This window comes from Bicyclus anynana, chromosome 10 (genome assembly GCF_947172395.1).
Source record: "Bicyclus anynana chromosome 10, ilBicAnyn1.1, whole genome shotgun sequence".
Classification (NCBI taxonomy): domain Eukaryota; kingdom Metazoa; phylum Arthropoda; class Insecta; order Lepidoptera; family Nymphalidae; genus Bicyclus; species Bicyclus anynana.
The window spans coordinates 2,871,665-2,893,464 of NC_069092.1; the positions used below are offsets into that span (position 1 = coordinate 2,871,665).

At 34.0% G+C, this 21,800-nt stretch overlaps 1 long non-coding RNA gene across 1 annotated transcript; it reads left to right on the forward strand.

The window, feature by feature from the left end:
* The first annotated feature begins 644 nt into the window (after positions 1-644).
* LOC128198396 (uncharacterized) lies at positions 645-21,567 on the forward strand. The gene is made up of 2 exons (XR_008251111.1): positions 645-4,437; positions 5,272-21,567. It is a non-coding gene; the product is annotated as an uncharacterized LOC128198396 (long non-coding RNA).
* Positions 21,568-21,800: the final 233 nt, after the last annotated feature.

Below are 21,800 nucleotides of genomic sequence, written 5' to 3' on the forward strand. Positions count from 1 at the left end.
TGGCAGTTAAAATAGGCTAATAAGTGAATTGACTAAAATGTATTGGGCAGTTAAAATAGGCTGATAAGTGAACTGACTCAATTGTATTGGGCCGTTAAAATAGGCTGATAATTAATTGACTAAAATGTATTGAGCCGTTAAAATAGGCTGATAAGTGAATTGACTAAAATGTATTGGTCCGTTAAAATAGGCTAATAAATGAAATGACTAAAATCCTCTACCGCGTAATGCCTAGTTCGAACTACTTTAGTATTTTAGTCGAGTACGAACTATTTTTGGGCGGTAAATCCAAAAACTGTTCGTACTCGACTAAAATACTAAAGTAGTCCGAACTAGGCATAAGAGCTGATACATACTTTTTTTATAGAATTGGAGTTTGAGTTCATTGACACGAACCGCGGCGGAAAGCTACTGATGGTGAATACCTACACCTTCGCCAGGAATAACCGCACGTCCCACGTGTGGGTGTGCTCCAACAAGGCCAACGGCTGCAAGGCCAAGGTCTACATGAGCGCTAAGAACACTGTGGTGGATTACTCCTTGGAACACACCCACCCACCGCCGAATTATTTCAAAACGAAAGACGGGACGTATGTGAAAATATGGGCGTCCCAACTAGCTAATTTACAAAAACAACAATAATTTGGAAACGTCTCGAGTTATTACCATGAAAATATCAGTTGAGTCGTCGGGCCATCAGTAATTTCCTTATGTCTATCTGGCTATTGATTGATATGGCCTCACGACTCAGTTGATAAAGCGATGATTAGTCAGATAAAAGTAGGGAAATTATTGACGGCCTGGCATGTTGAATGATAACGCGCTGATTAGGCAGCTAGATATAAGGAAGTGATTACCGTCCGACGACTCAAGTGATAAAGCTCTGACTAGGCAGCTATCCAAGCTAAGCCAGGAACAACCGCACGTCCCACGTGTGGGTGTGCTCCAACAAGGCCAACAGTTGCAAGGCCAAGGTCTACATGAGCGCTAAGAACACTGTGGTGGATTACTCCTTACTACAAAACTGAAGACATACATCATGTCTTGCTAAAACATGGGCATCCATAGCTAGTCTACAATAATTTGTCCTGCAAACGTCTCGAGTTAAAGGTTACTTGCATTATTAACTGAGTCATCAGGCCATAAGTCATTTCTCCATGTCATCTGTCTATTGATATGGCCTCACGGCTCATTTGATAACGCGCTGGCTAATCAGATAAGCGTAGGGACAGGGTATTAGAGCGCGCTGTGTATACCTTCTCATGGTAGTAGCAAATTAAAATCTCTCTAATAAATAATCCTAACAAATAATAGATCTAATAACATTAAAATCTAATAACAATAAATAATTTGATAAGAAGGCTAAAGTAAAGTGCATATGCTATGAAGTAAGTAGGCAATATACTTGTAATTAAATTCTTTTCTTGGTGACTTGGGTATGTTTTTTATTAGTATGTTTCTTATATGTATATCTAAATATAGTTTGAATTAAGTATGAGTAAAACACCTTGGAACAACAATTGATATAATATGTATATTATGACATAATGTATATAATTATTCTAAATTAATAATGAATGGAATAATACTATGGTAAAATTATCGTTTAGATTTTAATAAGCAATTTTAATAATAATGTAATTTTCAATAAATTCTGCTTCAAATGAGTCTTTGTTCTTATTTAAATGTTTAGTTTATTATGTCAACCACTGACGATCAAGTAAGCTCACATGCCTTCAGCGCTAATGAGTTGACGTCCGATAAAATTGAATGTGAGCTTATCGGATAGTGAGTGGTTAGCATTAGGTACAAGACTTTTTAAAGTCAACTACCCTCAATGAATTTAGTGAATTACCTAGTTGTAACATAATTACTTTCTATAATATGACATAGGTCATGTTTATTGACAGTGTCTGTTCGAACAGATTTGAAAGTGGTACTTCTACGAGAATTTTTGCAATTATCAACGCCACGCAAACGTAGACCTAAAACCAAAGAAGAGATAAAAGAACAGAAACGAATCGCAGAACGGTTGAGATATCGACAACTTAAAAGTGATCCCGCAAAAAAGGCGCAGATGGAAGAAAAAGAACGTCAAAGATACCGAAAGCTGAAAGAGACGGGTCAACGGAAACTGGTTAAAGATATGAACCATCGTGAACATAAAGCTGCAGCCAAGAAATGGAAACAGTATAGTTCTACTTACCGGTCAAAGAAAAAAACTTTTGAATGAAGTCGTGAATTATGTGAATTTGTAAAGATTACAATTTTTTAATAAAACCTGACCTAGCAAACCTTTTTTTTTTTTAATTCTTTACAAGTTAGCCCTTGACCACAATCTCACCTATAGGTAAGTGATGATGCAGTATAAGATGGAAGCGTGCTAACTTGTTAGGAGTAGGTTGAAATTCCACATCCCTTATAGTTTCTTCACGATATCATACATCATCGCTGGCAGCACGCACTGTTCGAAGACTTTCGTCTTCAGGCACTGAGGAATGTTTTTTCCTTTAATATAATTTATTTAATTTGTTTCTTTTTCTATTCGGGTTTTATAACAGTTTTTCAAAACTTTCAGATATCAAAATAGAATATCTTTCGAAGAAAAAAAGTTCTAAGAAAAGAAAATATGCACTTAATCATTTTCCAACATGGGGTCTAAAGAGAAAACGTTGCAAGTATCCGAAATGTAGTAAAAAAACATCTGTGTACTGTAAAGAGTGTCGTGTTGACTTATGCTTCAATAGAGAAAGCAAATGTTTTTATAATTATCACAGATAAATAAAGGTCGTATTATCATCATCATATCAGCAGGACACTGCAGGACATAGGCCTTTTGTAGGTACTTCCAAACATCACGATCCAGAGCCGTCTGCGTCCAGTAAATCCCTCAAATTAAATCATGTTTAATATTCTAAATAATAAAATTAGTCTTTTCTTTAATATAATTTTATAATTTTGGTTGTTGTTGCATTCGGTCTTGATATGACTTTTAATTGTTGAAGAAATAGAAAATCTTTTGAAGAAAAAAAGTTCCGAAATAAAAAAAGATCGACTTCATCATTTACCTGCATGGGGTGTAACGAGAAAACGTTGCAAGTATCCTAAACGTAGTAAAAGTACATATGTACTGAACAGTGTGAACAGTGTTGTGTTGACTTTTGCTTTAATAGAGATAACAAATGTATACTTTTATAAGTATCACAAATAGAAAGAGATCTCATTTCTATTTTCAATTTAAAACTTTTAATAAAATTCAAAAAATGTCAAATTTTTTTTATTTCAATTAGGCTTAGTTTACAAGCACTTTTGAAAGGTCAGATATATGACAAAATTTAATTTTATCTAATAGTGGTAATAATAGACGAAAACTTAAAATTAAAGTCACGAGGGTTCCAATTATATTAATAAATAATTTTGTCCATTGTTTTTTGTTGCAATCAAGCAAGTCTCTTGATTTTCTTAACTAGGTTTATCTTCATTTAAATATATTTATGTAATAAAAACTAAATCTTTTCTTTCTAATAGGTTTTCATACTTTACAAGACTAAAGTATAGCCGTGATAGCCCAGTGGATATAACCTCAGCCTCCGATTCCGGAGGGAAGTGGGTTCGAATCCGGTCCGGAGCAAGCACCTCCAATTTTTCAGTTGTGTGCATTTTAGGAAATTAAATATCATGTGTCTCAAACGGTGAAGGAAAAACATCGTGAAGAAACCTGCATACCAGAGAATATTCCTAATTCTCTGCGTGTGTGAAGTCTGCCAATCCGCATTGGGCCAGCGTGATGGACTATTGGCCTAACCCCTCTCATTCTGAGAGGATACTCGAGGTCAGCAGTGAGCCGAATGTGGGTTGATAATCATGAAGACTATAGTAGACAACACGACATTCTAAACCAAAGTTGGTCAATCTATTTCGTTACTGGCTGAAGACTAATCTAAGTAAGCACTAGACTTACGTACATAATAAGGTAGCCTTCCATCTTAAATTGCCTCATTACTTACCATCAGGTGACATTGTAGTCAAGGGCTAACTTGTAAAGAATAAAAAATAAAAAACTTATATAAAATATGAAAATTCTATATTCAATAAGGATTAATTTCAAAATTGAAAATGACTGATGCGATGCTTTTTATGGTTTATGGTATAGTAATTTCATGGTGCTTGAAAATTATACTCGCTACAGAAATATCGTCAGGAACTTTTGTGAAAATTTGTGTTGAACCTTTTCAGCTTCCATCAGAACTATTACCGAGTCAGCTATTTATGTTTCTATGAAACATTTCCTCGTTGAGCTACCTAAAATAGGAACAAGAGGAACACGAAAGAGATGCATTGGCTGTTACAAAAAATTTAAAAGTGAAGGGAAATCTTCCAAGATCGCTTGGAGAATGGCCACCAACGTTCGTCAAGAATGCACACAATGCAAAAAAGGTTACTGCTTTTTGTGTTTTGAAACTGAACATAAATAACCTGATTCTAACTCATTTTAGTTCAATAAAAATATAAAATTTTGCTTTGATATTGTTTCTTCATTACCTTTCTTTATAATTATTATTAATGGAAATAGTAGTGTGAGATGGATATGACGTCGCTCGATCTCCTGTTGGCTCGTGCCTACGCTAGGTCGCGTGATTTGTTTCCGTAAAGAGTAGGGAGTTAGAGAGGGGTAGGCATCAGGCAGGAACGACTGGCGATATAAGGTGCTACGGCCGTACGGTCTAGCTGATTCTTGTCGTGGCGTTCGATCCGTCCACACCTTTTGTAGGATAATCCTTCATGGGTGATTTTGGGATAGGCGGAGAGAATGACTTGGGTGGAAAAAGGGAATGTAAGTTAACTGTCAAGGACGTCCTTAATATAAAACGGTCACAAGTCCGTGACTCCTTGGTCCTGATAGTTGTTTTCCTGACAAATATTGTGAATCATACCTTTATTCGACATTGGTTTTCCTATTTTTGTAATCCACTTTCGAGTCTGCTAAAAAATGTGTATAAAATTATAGAAGCGAAAATTTATCTATGTACAAAATATTCAAAATCGTGTTGCCTTTTCCGAGACCTCAAAATATGCATAGGTAATACGTATCATTATTATTCAGTTTTATCATCAGATGTAATGGAATTTTACTATTATAAATTACAAGCTGAGACCGCGCGGTATGTATTTGGTATGAATTAAACTTATAATTGTTATAATTAACAAAAATTCCTAGTTAAAATATATATTTGATATGGGTAAATGTAATAGTTCCTATTTTACTCTCAGGTACACACAAGTACATCGCATCATCACGTGGTGGTCTTCTGCTGATGATAAACAACTATACCTTCGCGAGAGTAAATCGCGCTTCCCGCGTCTGGATATGTTCCTCACTCAAAACCACCGCCTGTCAAGCCAGGGTACGAATGAGCTCAGACGAAACCTTTACGCAGTGTAACTTACAACATAATCACGAACCCCCTGAATACTTCAGAACGTCAGAGGGGGTGTATGTTAAAATAAGGTCAGCATCATCGCAATCACAATCCATGGAGGTCCAACACTAAGCATAGGACTTCTGGGCTTTCCAAATGTTTCTTGGCCGCCTAGTACGTTTACTAAGGAGCTATTTTTATCGATCTTTTTGGCGTATCAAGTCTGGTAGCAACTCCGCGCCACGAAAGAAGTCCTGCGGCTAAAACCTGAGCTAAAATTGACAGCGCCATAGACAAATGAGAGACATTAGCGCCGCGTCTACGTGATTCGTTTCGTGGCGTAGTATGCTATAGCTACTTTTAAATGATTATCATCTCGGGTTCATTTACGACCATAATATATTTTTTTAATTGGCTATGGTTTGGTCTGGCGGTACTATTGGCCGTTGCTAGTTACCACAGTAAATAAATATATTTTCTGTGCCATTACCGACAAAGACGTACCGCCAAGCGACTTACTGCAGGCGTCCACAGATCCGCATCGTACGCATCGCACTAATCGCACCCAATGCATTTTATGTACCTGCCGTAAAATTCAAAATCCGTTTGATGCGATGCGACCGATACGTTCGTTGCGGATCAGTGGACGCCTATCGTTAGCGTTCTGATATGACGAGTCGTAGAAATCGTCGAGGGTACCAATGGGCAAAATAAACTTGCACTACTTCCAAGCAGAGTATAAAACAAAGGTTGTACTCGTAGTATAATGGTTAATAATGATAATTTATAAATTGATAGCATGATTTTATTAATTAAATAAATATTTTTTTATTCAACTTCTTTTATTATTTAACATGTTTTTAAATACTAATAAAAAAAACATACAAACAGCCGAACAGCCCCCTCCTTTTTGGAAATCGATTAAAAATAATATTAATCGTATTTTTTAACATTCCTCTAATTAAGACAATCGTTTCAGACAATGTTTTAGAATATTTTACCAAGCCTAACGGGAATGTCCTGCTTATACTAGATGGGTATACGTTTGCTAAAGCCAACAAGAACTCCTACATTTGGAACTGCTCCAACAAGTGGCGGGGTTGCAAGTCTCGCGTCAGGATTGATCACTCCCAAACCATCACCGAGAGATACTGTATACACAATCACGAGCCACCCAAATTTGAATTAGATGAAGAAGGGAAATATGTTAAGAGATATAATAGTAAACACGTTTATGAAGTTATCACTCCACACTGAAGATATTGAGGCAAATGAAAACTAATATTATTTATAGCCTCAATAGCTCAACGGTAAGAGTGGTTGGACTCATCACCGAGGGCTGGTGGTTCCATTCCCGCCCCGTTGGTCTATTGTCGTACCCACTCCTAGCACAGTCTTTCCTGACTAGTTGGAGGGGTACGGGAATATTGTTCATATTATAAAAAAATAAAGAAAATATAAATAAAAAAAAATATTGGTCGATAATCCACTGCAATACAGAAGGCATACAACACTTGGAAAATGTATACATTTCCTAGGTATTGTATTAGGTTTCGAAATCGTGTTAGGAAATGTATAAAAGTGCACTTAAGAATGGCAAAATGGTTAGGTTAGAATTTTTTTTAATAATATATTTTTGCACAGACTTTTGGTTATACAAGGTTAGGTTAGGTTGGGTTTTGTTAGATTCGGATAATGCGATTTAGGAATTGTATAAATTTTCTAGGAAATGTGTTTAATATAATTTACTAACGCCCGCAACTTTGTCCGTGTGGAATTCAGTTTTTCACAAAACCCGGGTACCATGGATTTTCTGGGATGTAAATTAGTCTTGGAGTTTGCTTGGAGTTTTTTTCTTTACCACACGATGGACCCGGCACGGTGAATCCATGGATTGCTAAGATATTCGTCTCATTTCCTAGGAATTATATACAACACAAGACACGCTAACTTTGGTGCTAGATGGCGATGTGTGTATTGTCCAAAAGAAAAATACATTCATTTCTATCAGTGTTCTATACAAGTATTTCATTCTCTTGTCCTTCAACCCTCTGGAAGGTCCAGCGGGTCTTTTTGGCTTCGGATCTCCTAGTTACTTAAATAGACAAAAAATTGGGTTATTGATTGGGTTAGTATGTGATTTAAATATTTTAAGTAGAATATTAAATTCATGTTTATTTCTAGTTATGGTATTTGGTTTTGTAGCTTTTAATTATTATTATTATTATTTAAATAAAGTTTATGTTTTAATTTGGTTTATGATTTTGCAAGTGTTCTGAATTATTTTTACCTCAATCTATTTATCCATATTATGTTTAAAGCTATACACCTTTTATTACTTCGGTCGCAGGTCGCGGTCGCCAAGACCGGAATGCTATTTTGTATGGAAGCTGGCATTCCTAATCGATCCGCCGCCGTTTTTTTTTTTTCGAAATTGCGAATCATCATGAGAGTGGTATGTGAGTGTGAAAAGACAGACGAACGATGGTATATTTAATTTAAAAAGGTTCATAATATAGTACTATTTTTACTGGTTATAATTTTTTACAGGTTTTGATTATGAGCTGTCAAAAACGAGACGCGGGAAAGAGCTTTTGGTATACAAAGGTTATACTTACACCGCGAAAGTTGGCAGAAAGTACTGGTATTGTTCAAACGGTAGTTGTAAAGCGAAAGTTCACATGGACGATGATGGGTACATCAAGTTCTGTTTCACAGAGCACAGCCACAGTCCACCGAAGTTGCACAGATTATCCAACGGAGATATTATTCGGTTACAATAAAAATATCTTAAAAACAGACTCAAGTGTAAACTGAACGAAGTGGTAATGGAAAAATGTAGAGAAGATTTATAGGTACATGGATGAAATTAAATGTAAATATAATTGTTTGAAATTAATTAATAAATAATTCTATGGATAACATTCTATTTCGAGTCTAACCACTCCTTTCTACTCATAACCGTGTTTTTATTAGATGCGTTATATTCAAAGATATCAATGATTTCAATCTATTTTTGAAAATTGCATTAAAATTCGTTGCTTAACTTATAGACTCTTAAAGCATATGGTGGCGGAAAGAGGCTTTATTTTACCTGTTCTACCTTTATGTAAATACTGTTGTAAAAAAATTTATGTTATATAATAATGCTACTGATAAAATATATTTTACAACAGAACTCAAAAATATTTTTATAATTGTAATTTCACACTGTGACGCGTATTGTCATTATAAATCGATTTATAGTATTTAACGGAGAAGAGTCTGGTATAATTCTATTCCTGGAAGACAACTTGCCTTGGGTAGTAGTGTATTCGTTGATAGCACTAACGGCTTTGTGAATGTAACGTAAAAAAACGTCAACATAGTAGAAACGCGTCATCATCATCATATCAGCCGATGGACTTCCACATAAGCAAATGATGGACGTCCTACAAAAGTGTAGGGACTTTTATACACCATGATCCTGAGCCACCTGTATCCAGCAAATCCCTGCGACTCACTCGAAGTCGAACAATACTGTGTTTTCTAGTGCCGCGTCGCCATCGGCTCTTCGAACTATGCGTTTATTGCCACTTCAGCTTCGCAACTCGTTGAGCTATGTCGGTGACTTTGATTCTCCTGTGGATCTCCTCATTTTTGATTTTCCTGCAGAGATACTGCGAACATAGATCGTTCAATCGACCACTGTGTGATTCCGTCTGTCATCATCCCTATCACAAATGCATTACATCGGTACACCGGCGGCTGCGTAATTCAAAAGTCCACGCGCGACGAGATGTTCGCGCGATGTTGCCAGTCATCGACCAGTGTGGACAATTATGTATCGTGCCTTATTTTTTAGGTACTTACCCAGGTTAGGGACTTCGGTTTTATATGGTTTCTAATCAGATAAGGATTAAGTGCGCTTACATGCTGGCGTGAGTTATTAGATATAGAGTATGGATGAAATTAAATGTAATAAAGTAGTCATTTAAAAATACAAAGTTATAAAATTAGACAGCAGTTTTTAAACTTTATACAACTCAACTTCTTATTTTTAATTTTCCAGATTCCTAACTTCTGTCATCTAAATCCAATCTAACCAACATTTAATTGTAATATTGTATAAGTTTTACTAGTAGCAGACTCAGCAGTGATTACAAAAATAAGAAAACTAATGTCGCACAACATTTGTCAGGACCACTTAATTAACAAATCTAACTGTAACCAAAATAAGACCCTAGAATGGCAGAGAATGACCTTGAGTGAAGTCACGCACTTGTGAACATTGTGTTAGTTAAAGGCGCCTTTGACTGTTAACAAACACTCCCCTTTTCCACTCAAGTCACTCTCCCCGCCTATCCCAAGTAATTACTAAAGAATACCACAACAAGAGATGTGGACGGCTCGAATGCCACGAGCAAAGATTACAGTGTATTATTGGAAATAGATAGGTTACTCTAATTTTTTTCGGAACGCCTGTGATAGCGCCATCTAGTAACTAGCCACGGCTAAAATAGTAATGCATATTTTTTGTAAAGGAGAGAGATTTTTGATTTTGTAATAGTTGAAGAAACCAATAGAGAAAAACAAAAAAAAAGACAAAAAGTTTTCCATTGATACCCCCGGGCTCGAACTCAGGATTATTAGATCGTATCTTAGTTGTACACTTGTCTGTCTTTCTTAAATAATCCCTTTGCTTTAGAAATACAAACACATTCTTCCTATTACGCGTCATAATTAAAAGGAAAAATAATTCTTTTTTTTGCGCTTTTTTTTCGTGCTTATACGGTTTCAATCTCTAAAAACATTTTATTACATACACACCTTAAGTCATTGAATTTACTATCCTGGAATCTTAAATCTAGAATGTAGATGGCGCTGCTTCATAAAGATTTCACGTTCTTCTAAGTCCCCATGGCATGGCCACGAGCACACTGAAGCCGTCCGGACCGCAAATCGTTGCAACGCGGCTATAACACTAGGTATTGTTTTTTTACAGGTTTTGATTATGAGCTGTCAAAAACGAGACGCGGTAGGGAGCTTTTGATATACAAAGGTTACACTTACACCGCGAGAGTTGGCAGAAAGCACTGGTATTGTTCAAATAGTAGTTGCAAAGCGAAAGTTCATATGGACGACGTTGGGCAAATCAAGTATTGTTTCACAGAGCACAGCCACGGTCCACCGAAATTGCACAGATTATCCAATGGACATATCATTCGGTTACAATAAAAACATATAAACTAAGCTAGACTAATTGATAATGATTAGATATAGAGAGAATAAAAAAAATCCTATCTTCAGTTTCTTTAATATAATTTGTGTTTTTGTTTGTACAGATACGTATAATTTAATAAATTTTGTTGATTCTGTAAAGGCCTTTATTTTTTGTGCAATTTAAATAGCACGACGGATTTAAGCCATTGTTAGACAACCCGACTTGTACAGTTGGAACTAAAAGTTGTTTCAAATTTATTATTATTACAGATCTAGAGTATAAGCTGATACCTTCGAGGCGGAGCAATAAGAAGATGTTAGTGTTCCGGGGATACACGTTTTCACAAAATCGTTTTTCCAGAAATTGGTACTGTTCTAAACAGCATTCAGATTGCAAAGCAAAGATTCATATGGATAAGAACTGGAAAATCATTAGATTTAGAATAGATCATAATCATGATCCACCGAATTTGTTCATTACGAATTCTGGAGAATACTTTAACATTTATTAAATATCATCATTACCAGGCTATTTAATGACAGCACACGCGTACAGCGTACACGCCCCTGAAAGAGAGAATTGCTCTAAGGAATTGCTCAAATTAGGGCTCGAATGTTTGTTTTGCCTCTGTAACCCAAAAATTTTATACTATAGATATGTCACTAGCGTGTTTGACGTGACAATAGAGGCAAATTCTTCTCTCAAATTCAAATGTATTAATGTCATTTAGTCTCATTGTAAGAAACGAAAGTCTTTTAAACAAATAATACCTAAATAATGTCTACAATGTCGAATTGAGTATTCAAGAAGTTTATTTAAAGACTATATATGCGATAAGTAAACATATAATTGTGCATGTGTGCGCTCAATGGAGTAACTAAATTCGTATCACTGTTTGAGTTGTTTTGTAGGCACGTAACATATCTTAAAGTAGAAAATCTTTGCTGTAACCGGCAAAGACCCAGACCGACAGCTTAACTTGCTCTTCGACGTATATGTCTAACCGACTCTACCGGCTACAATACTTACTCAGGGCTGCTACTAAGACTATTTTAGAAAGAAGAATTGTGCAGTATTTCATTCCATATTAAATTAGATTGACTAATAATGAAATCGAAATATTTGTAAGACGAGAAAAATTACATATTTTTCATGTATTTATTATACGGTACATGCATTAGGTACATGTTTCAAAATTAATCTTAGTTTGTTTGGATTGTTGTGTTCTCTTGATATTCCGGGGTTACTTATATATTACAATAACTTCCCCAGAAACTGTTACTGTTCAAAACAATATTCAGTATGCAAAATATTTTTAAGGATTTATTAAATTGTAATATTATTATTTGATTTAATTGTATTATAATAAGGTTATTATTATTAGATTTAGAATAAATTATTAACATGAACCGCCTAACTTGATTATTTCCAATCAATAATCTATTAAGTCATTCCATTACATTATGTTACGATATTAAGTGATTAATAAAATATAGTTTTACGATATAAGATTACACCAATGTACTAGAATTAAATTAATAACTTATTAATTTAGAAATGTAATTAGATTATTTTAAATTAAATTGATAAAATAGTTTACTATTTTTAGTAAACTAACTATATTAAGTTAAAATAATAATACACCCTTGGTAGAAGGGGCATTCATCTTATAGATTTTGAATTGAATTCAAAGGGACATATGTGTGAGATACAAAAATGTGAGTTTGAAAAGTTACCTGAATGTATAATTTAAAATTATTGCTGTATATTTAATACATTAATTTTGTATCTAATATAAGAATACAACTGCACTTGTAGATTTATTTAAATTCCTATCTGTCTATCGTCTAGAACGATTAAGCTAGGACAGTAAGTAGCTTTTGTTTTAGGCGGCATTTTTACGTAGAGGAAGTCGTTGACGTCCGATATATTGCGACGTGACAGGTAGCAGCGACAGTGATTGTACCACTATTTTGTGGCACAGGAAACACCTTGAGCAGGTCCCAGGATATCTGACCTTAAGAGTAGGTTTAAAGGATCATTTCAGAATGCAAAAACATTCGCCTTCCCTGCCTGACATGTTGTAACCCAATCTGAAATCACTAACGCAACTGGCAGCGTGACGGTGTCTACGCTGCCTAACAAAAAAGTGAGCTCAAGTCATCAAATACCCTATTATTTATACCATCACTGATACCTCCCCTCTGCAATAACATAAATAATGAATGTTAAATACCATCCGTAATCGAGGAACTTGTAACATTCTCTAAAAGTTTCACTACCATCTATAATTTAAAATCTCAACTTCCAGATCCAAAAAGTTCAAATGACATTTTTGAAAACACAATTGTGCAAATGAAGAAAGAATTTACGGAAAGATTAGATAAGCTGCTAAGCCGTAAGAAAAGTAACAGTATCAACTATATAAATCAATCTCGGTACCAGGATTTCATAGAAGAAGTGAAAGTACTGAAAAATAAATGGCCCAAGGAATACGAAGATTATAAAACACTTTCAAACTACGACGTTTTGGAAGTTAACGGTAGATATAGACTTATTAAACCGAAGGATGAGGGGAATAACATTAAATTCTACATACCAACAAATGAATTATTCGGTGCTCTACATACAATGCATATTTTACATAACCATTCTGATTTAGATACTTTAGAAACGCATATGAAAAGTAAATATTGTAACATATCCAAAGAAGTTATCAAAATGTATCGTTTGTGTTGTACCTTATGTAACCAAAAATTAAGTTAACATTGGTGGTAAACTCAAAAGTATGGAAGCATTTTTAGCACTCGAAAAATCCAAAATAGACTATTAGAATATCGCTTGAATATATTTAAATATACAATATTAATTTATCAAGTCTTAAAATTATTAATAATAAACTACTAAATATTATTATTATTACTGACCTTGTAATAACTAGCTCTATTCAACGAATTTTAGGCTTGATTATAATAAGAAATAAGATTAGTTTTATATTTAATTACTATTATGCTTATGTTTTCTAATAAACAATTTTATAACAACGTGGGGATATTTTTATTGAATTTCAGTTCTTGTTCTTTAGGATGACAGACAATTACTTGGTCATAGATTTATATCTATGATTAAGACTTTCAAAGTGCAATGGTCAATATTTTATAAAAATACAGCACTATTATTTTTCGGGTGAAACATGAATAAAACATACATCAAAAGTATCAATGAAATGTACAAAATGATACCGTTCTAAAAGCAATATATTTTATGCAAGTGTTTGTCTGTTCCAACATCAAGTTGGGCAAATACAATACACCTTATTACATTTAATTCCTTGGTTTAAGGCATTTTTTCTTACGGTTACTTTTTTTCAGTCATGTTCATGATCTCACGCGACGGTGAGAAGTTGATGAAGTTTGGCGACTTTACGTTCACTCGGGAAGTCCTCGTGAGCTCCGGGGACAAGTGGTGTTGGTCCTGTTACACGCACAACCATTACGGGTGTCAAGCGAGGGTGTATACCGACCAAAATAAACTGGTCTTCGCTAAGAATTCGCACAACCATTTACCAACAGAATTCTTTGTATGACAGATTGACAATGCTGTCGATCTCCATTAGATCTGACAGTTTATGTATGCTTTAATAGTAATTTGATTGATGCCAACCTTCCGACTTAGATTGATAAATTTGCCATTTTACATGTTTAATACATGACTTTAATCATTATTTGTCTGTTACAATGGTCTATTGCAGGCTACAATGTAAATTTAAATTGATTTCTATAATCATTATAATTACCGATACTATAATGATTTTATACATTTTTATTCTTATTTAACTTATAACATATATTTATTACAAAAAAAGTTTTGATAGGTGGCCAATAAATTCAAACAATTGCGGGAGTTAGTTTAGCGCGCCGACTAAGTTGGTAGGTCGGCTCCAATCAAATTGGTACGTCTGTTAAGGTTATTACTCATATAAATGACTCGACAAGTAATAATCATACTATATTATCTTCTCTAGCGGATAGAGAATATAATACGGTGCTAAATATGTGATAGTAGTGATCTCTTAATACAAATCTCTTGCCTTATTTTTGCATGTAGTAATATATTAGTACAAATTTAGTGGCATAATCGTTTTGTTTTCAGTATTATAGTATTAATTGGAGTTTCTACTGTCGACACAACTCTATATATTATTGTACCTATTTAGTTAATTTATAATTTCACCTTCACATATTATATTGTACTGTTTGAATGCACACATAGTAAGATTTTAGAAGTGACCTTTATTTTGTAACACTATTTATTATTTTTTTTGAAGTAAACTTTTGATATAAATTTGACTTTCTTTCCATAGAAAGCTCTAACTTTCTAGAAAAAACGCTAGAGCTCCTAAGAGCCTTCAGTTGTTTTTATTTTAATCAATTTGAAAAGGGGGTTTCAAAAACCGCTGATCAGATTTAAATGGGGTTTCCTTATTTGCTTGCATATTTTCAAACAAAGTTATGTATTAACTTTATTTGAAAAAATAGCATATGCGGCTTCCTTCGGTCTTAGAACTCCCCTCTCGCAAAATCCGTCCTTAGAGCTACGTCTACTAACTGTTAACTACCTCCGTGCCAAATTTCACAGAACGGTCTGCCGTAAGGCCGACCAATCAGGGGAAAGTTGACGTTTTAAGATTGCAATTTAACGGTTTCACATCCGATAGATTTTAGCATACCGAAAAATAACACGTTAAATCGTAATCAGTATTTTCAGTTCACAATATGACGGTAGATTATATTGTCACGAGTGAGATTATAAACTAACGTATTTTACAATTTAACGGTAACATATACGTATTAAGATGAAGATAAGCCATTATGGCTATACCTACTCTACAGCCGTTTATCACAAATCCTGGGCTTTTTTTCTCTGAATTTCTCTCAGCCACGTAATGGACCTGGCGCCGGCGCGGTGAAACCATAGAATGCTAATATATTCGTCTCGTTTAACCTTTTAAGTACTGTTCATAAGGGCATTGATTTATTTCCAGTAGTAGCAACAATGTTGAAGTCCAGAAGAGGCAAGCCGCTGATCCTCTACGACCGTTACACGTACTGTCGTCACTCCACGGTGACCTACGGCAGGACGCGGTGGGTGTGCTCCACCCACTCGTACAGATGCTGCAAGGCGGTGGTCATTACTCGGGGCAACATCATCGAGGAAATCAAAGGCTACCACAACCACGCTTCTTCGGAGTTGTTGATCAATAGATTGCTATTCTAATTTTATTGAAGAGTTCGTAAGGACTTTTTCGTTTTTTTTTTTTTTAATTTTGTACCGAATTTTTTTTTGACTGGCATCTCAAATTCTTTTCACATTCATACTCTTTGCTTGTTTGCGTAAGATGTGAAGTGACACAAATTTTATTTATTTTTACCCCGCGGTCACACATATTGCTATAAAATTCATAGTTTATGTTTATAGTTCACTTATTGAAAAAATGTCATATTTAATGTAAGGAAGTTGTATGAATTTTCGTCTAATTACAATAAGAGATTTTTAATAGATTTGAAATTTTTTAATCTTGATTATTTTGCAAATATACAGACAATCTTTGCCTTTTATGTATAAATTAGTTAACATCGACCTTATTTAACCGAATGTATCATAAAAATCAATATATATTCAAACCTAGTCATCATCCCCATTACTACGCTTTCGTCATACCCTTCGCCCTGTGTGGCGCAGAAGGTGGAAGGAGATGGTTAAGTCAGCCATTGACGGTCAATTATTCTCACGTTTCTGTAGCGCAAACGGCAGCGAAGACATTTCATAAGTCGAGCCGTTATGCACGCAGTGACGACACCAATACACAATCAGTTATAGTCGTGGGTGCTGCAGAAATGTGATAATAATTGATCGTCAATGGCGTGCATTATGTAGTTAATCTTTTGATCTCATTTTCACCTATAAAGATTTCATATGATTGTCATTATATGTACTAGTCATTATATTACGTATATGTAGTCTATTTAGTAATTGTAAAAGAGTTAAAACAATTTAATTGAAATAAAAAATGATCTCTAAAGTTATATCAGAATCCGTTCAGTAGTTTTAGTGTGAAAAAGTAACAAATCTATCCATTCTCATTGACTTCCAGATTTGTTAATGTTAGTAGAATTACGTTAACTTTACTATGTTTACTCTGAACTCAGAATTCAAAAGAGTGTGCAGGTAAAAACAACAAGAACCCAATGTTCTATATATACAAATTAGTATATAGCGATTTTGTGATGTGATTAAAAGTACCTATTTAATTTGTGTGATATTCTTAATAAAAATAACGAGTAGGTATTGTACGTACAAATATAAAAGGCTTTTATTGAGTAACGTATAATAACGTAGTATAAGTTACGATGACTTTTATATCCAAAAACTTTTAATTTAGACAGGCAGATGCAGATCTATTCTATAAGTATATAGATATAGAAGAACGATCGACTCATTTATGGGTATACTATAAATGAGTCGATCGTTCTTTTTTGTGAACCCCGATAGTTGTGATAAAAACTTTACCGAATTTTGTTTTTGTAAACTATATGAAATAAAGAGTGCTTTTATAAATAAATTAAATTAAATAGAATATAAAATTTGCATAATTTATTTAACCTACAAAATCATCTGCCCCTTTACACTGCGAGCATATGATAGCGAGACATTCGTGATTTTATAAAAGTTGAATGTCTCTCTGCCCATGCTCCTTTCATAGGTAGGTAAGTACTGTAAGCAATTATAGAGTTTCTGATCATAGTGTCTTTAGGACCTTGTTTAGTTTCAAGGGTCAGTTGTGGAAATGACGTAATGTCATTGGATCATGAGGTCTTGGGTCGGCTACAAAATATTAGGATTTCTTTCGTCCCGGTCATTATTAGTGTAATCAATGTGATCGTAAAGCATCCTGATAACGATCGAATATTCGGTCAAATAATATGGTGTTTGTCAAATAATTTGATAGCTTGCGGTTACACACGCAAACAAACAAACAAACAAGTTTGTCAAACATGTTTAGTCGTTTACAGCGTGCTTTACACCCTTACCTTTTTGTCGACACAAAGGTACATTATCACAGTCCATTAAACAGTATTTGAACATCGTGCTGGAATTAAACGAAAATGAAATATATACTAACTTTTTATTAATTATACAGGATGCTCGGGAGTATTTCCCATAACTTAAAGGTGTTGACGAGCCCTCTTATAGAAACCGAACTGCATAACTAATATTATTTTTACTAAAAAATAAAAACTTTTTAAATTTTCGCACGCCTTTATCTATCCTTACTTTTAAATACGTAAAACTTGGCTTTCGTCACAGTTATGAGGATGCGTAGGTATAAGGGATACAAGTTAAGATCTATTTACAAACGAAATATTATTTACCCCGAAAATATAAATTTAAAAACACATATTCCTTGAACATTGTTAATTAATTTTCGGTAAAGAATATAAACCCAGAGTTATGGGAAATACTCCCCAGCACCCTGTATAAATTACGAAGAGGTAATTGGTCCAACTTTTTAAAATCTCTGTTCTAATATTCGGTGTCATAGTTGCAGTTACGTACCAGTTGTCAAAAAAGGGGAGGCCGATGATGGTCGTGAACGGTTACAAGTACTCCCTCCATTATGCGCGGAACTCCAGGGAACGGTGGCAGTGCAGCAGACGAAGCACCTTCGGCTGTAAGGCTGTCATACACACGTTGCATGGAGTCACCATCAATTGTAATATAAGACACAACCATCCTCCTTAGAATGGGGTCCGAACATTTGTATGGAAACTAGCATAATTAAACTGACGCCAGATGGAGCACCTTCGGTAGCAAGGCTGTCACACGTTGCATGGAGTCACCATCAATTGTAATATAAGACACAACCATCCTCCTTAGAATGGGATGGGATTCCTACTTGTTTATAAGGAAACTGGCATAATTAAACGGACGTCATTTTGATTAATTTAAATTAAAACTCGAATGTATGTAGCAATTTGAATTATGGCCTTGGCCAATTTGTAAATTATGTAAATATTTCTGGAACCATATCTATAAAATGGTGACGAAAATAATTTATTTTTCTAAATTAAAATGTGAGTTAACAAAGTAGTTTTATTTCGAGAATGACCGAAGGGATATACTTATACGCCATTTTGACTATTGTGGGATAAGATTATTGATTATTTAGAGGAGAAAGGGAAAGATTGATCATGTTTAAAAAGATACGACTAATGGTTTTTGTTTTTATTTTTTTATAATAATAATTTAATTTATAATTTTTAGCATTACTTTATTACTGCATACTTTATTTATAAAACACAAAGAGTACAAATACTTACTTAAAAATACTTATCAAAATTTGCCGCCTTTGGTAGGGTGCCCATCACGCAGGCAGCATTCACACGTTGAATTTAAATTGAAATTCTTTGCGCGAGAAAGTTGCCTGCCCGTTTGCTTAACTCATTTATAGCATTTAAATTTAATTGTTATATATTTTATTTTAAATTTCAGCGTTTGAAAACCAACCAATCATAAAACCATCATGCCCTGTATGCGGGGACGTAGTCTCGGGCACTCACTACGGGGTCTCGACGTGCGAATCTTGCAAGCTGTTCTTCAAAAGGTCCGTGCAGATGAACAAGCAGTTTGAATACTCCTGTACGAGGTACCGGGGTGTTAACTCCAGTCGCGGAACTTATGGGGTTTGTTACATAAACGTGGCAACTCGGTCGATATGTCGCCACTGTAGATTCAATAAGTGCATTTTAGCGGGTATGCAGCCAATAATGGTCAGAAAGCAAAGCTCTCGTTCAATTATTAGGTTTTAAATTCAATTTTATATAGGCCAGTCCAGCTGGCCTATTCACTATTTTATTATTTTTTTATTATTAAATAAACATCAAATCAATTGAATCAAAATGTGATTTACCTACTGTGTGATATCCACCAGTAAGCACCGGATGACATATTTACATTGAATCTTGATTTTGTATATGTCAACTAGCATAAGTCAAAGATAGTGAATTAGCCGGCTGGAACCGAGGAACATTCTTACAATTGATAACTGTCAATATAATTTTCCGCGAGTAGCTTCATCTTGGTGAGACGATTCAACTCTTTATATTTTGAAAATTCTTAATTTTAGTACTTACTATAGTGCAATGATTTTAAACTTATTTCGTGGTTGTTCATTATGAATATCATTTAAACGGGTACATGCAACTGGGTCGAAATATCGACATTAAAAATCTCGTCGTTTTATCGTGGTATGTACCCGTTTAAATAATATTCATACTATAGTGCAATTCAATAAAATTTTATAGTTATATTTTATCGTTTATTAACATGTGATAGTGTTCGTTAATGCATTTAATAATACCACACGCATTGGAGCAGCGTGGTGGGTCGAACCTCCATATCCCTTCTCTTATAAAGAGGGACTGGCCTGGCCCTGGTATTGTATTTAATTCTTTATTAGGTAGGGTTTATTTTTAAACTCTACCTCTCATTACGAAAATACATACATTACGAGCTCTTCCACATAGCCCAGTGGCGTGCACAAGGTGCACTCGTTTTTAACAAGGTAGGCACCACACATCCTAATTGTACACAATGGTAAATTCCTCCTCCATTACTGGTCTTTAATGTGTCCTCAGGGTGAACTTTAATCTTAATTGATCTAAAACTTTAATGGACTTCCTATGCTAGGAGTCCACATATCCGCATCTTACCTATTTATCGGACGCATGGCGTCAAACGGATTTTTAATTTTACGGTAGATTCGTACGATGAACGCACTTGTGTGACTTTCTATACAAAGAATACTAGGATCCGTTTGTTGCGAAGCATCCGATACGTACGTTGCGGATATGTGGACGCCTACCATAAAGAAAAGGTCTATCTTCGGCTGTATGTATGTTTATTTTAAATATTTAGTATTCAAGTGCAATTAGACTGTAAATTAACTTTTTTATATACTCATAGTGAAATTATTTACATTCTGTAAAATAGTGTGGATAGGTTATTTTAGTGTAAATTATATTTAATTGTGCTCATAAACAGTTATACCAATTTAATATATGTAGATAGAGTTATATACATATGCATTTTTTACTCTTTTTTAATAAAAAATAAGAAAAAATATATAATGCCTAACTGCCGTTAACGGTTATTTTTTCCTATTTACGTAAATCTTCTGTGATTTTATTTTATTATCATCAGTTATATTATAACTGATAATATAATAATATTATAAAGAGATATTAATATTCGTATGCAATTAGGATATTGTTATTATTTCAATATAAATTTACTAAAATTAATATCGAATTGTATGATTTAGCAAAAAACTTGTTTGACTGTGTTGTAAATTATGTTTCTTTATAATATTGCTAAATAATATGCTAAATAACTGCTTGAATATAGTAAATTTGCATGGTTTTAGTAAATATAATTTGTTTTTCCTTTAAAAAAAAGGTAACAGATTGGTGAAAGTTATTTGGCTCTTTAAACTATTAAAGTATTAATATTAAAAATGTCAATAATTTGGCAATTACTTTTTCTTGATTTACATTAAAGATTTAAGAAGTATTACGAATCAAATCAAAATTAAAAAAATTATTAACTTGTATTTCGTTATTATTGTCTAAAGTGGTGGAGGGAAATGTTAAAATGTATTTTAATATACAGTTATTTACAAGTTTTTATATTTTATGTAGTAATTTTATTTAAAACTTATATGTATATCTTTACATACTTGTATTTATATTATGCACAACTGTCGTTGATACAATCTGTCACCGACGGGGAAATTCGCCAGTGAGGTATGGATTCAATGCCCGTCGGTTTACAATGTTTGTAAAAAAAAAATTACTTCAAATAAAGCTTAAATGTTCAAATATACTTTGATATTTTATTATGTATTATAATTTTTCATTTCAGCCCTTTTATAAGTACTTTTCTTGACTTATCGAAATGGCAGAAAGTTCTGGCTTTTTTAGAGGCCAAAATGAAACGGATATAATTTTACCTGTTCTTTTGGCCTTGTCTATTGTTATAGTTAATATGAAGCCTAGAGTTTAATATCAATGATGACTATCTGGATGACTGACTGTCAGTCTGTCTGTCAAGAGGGT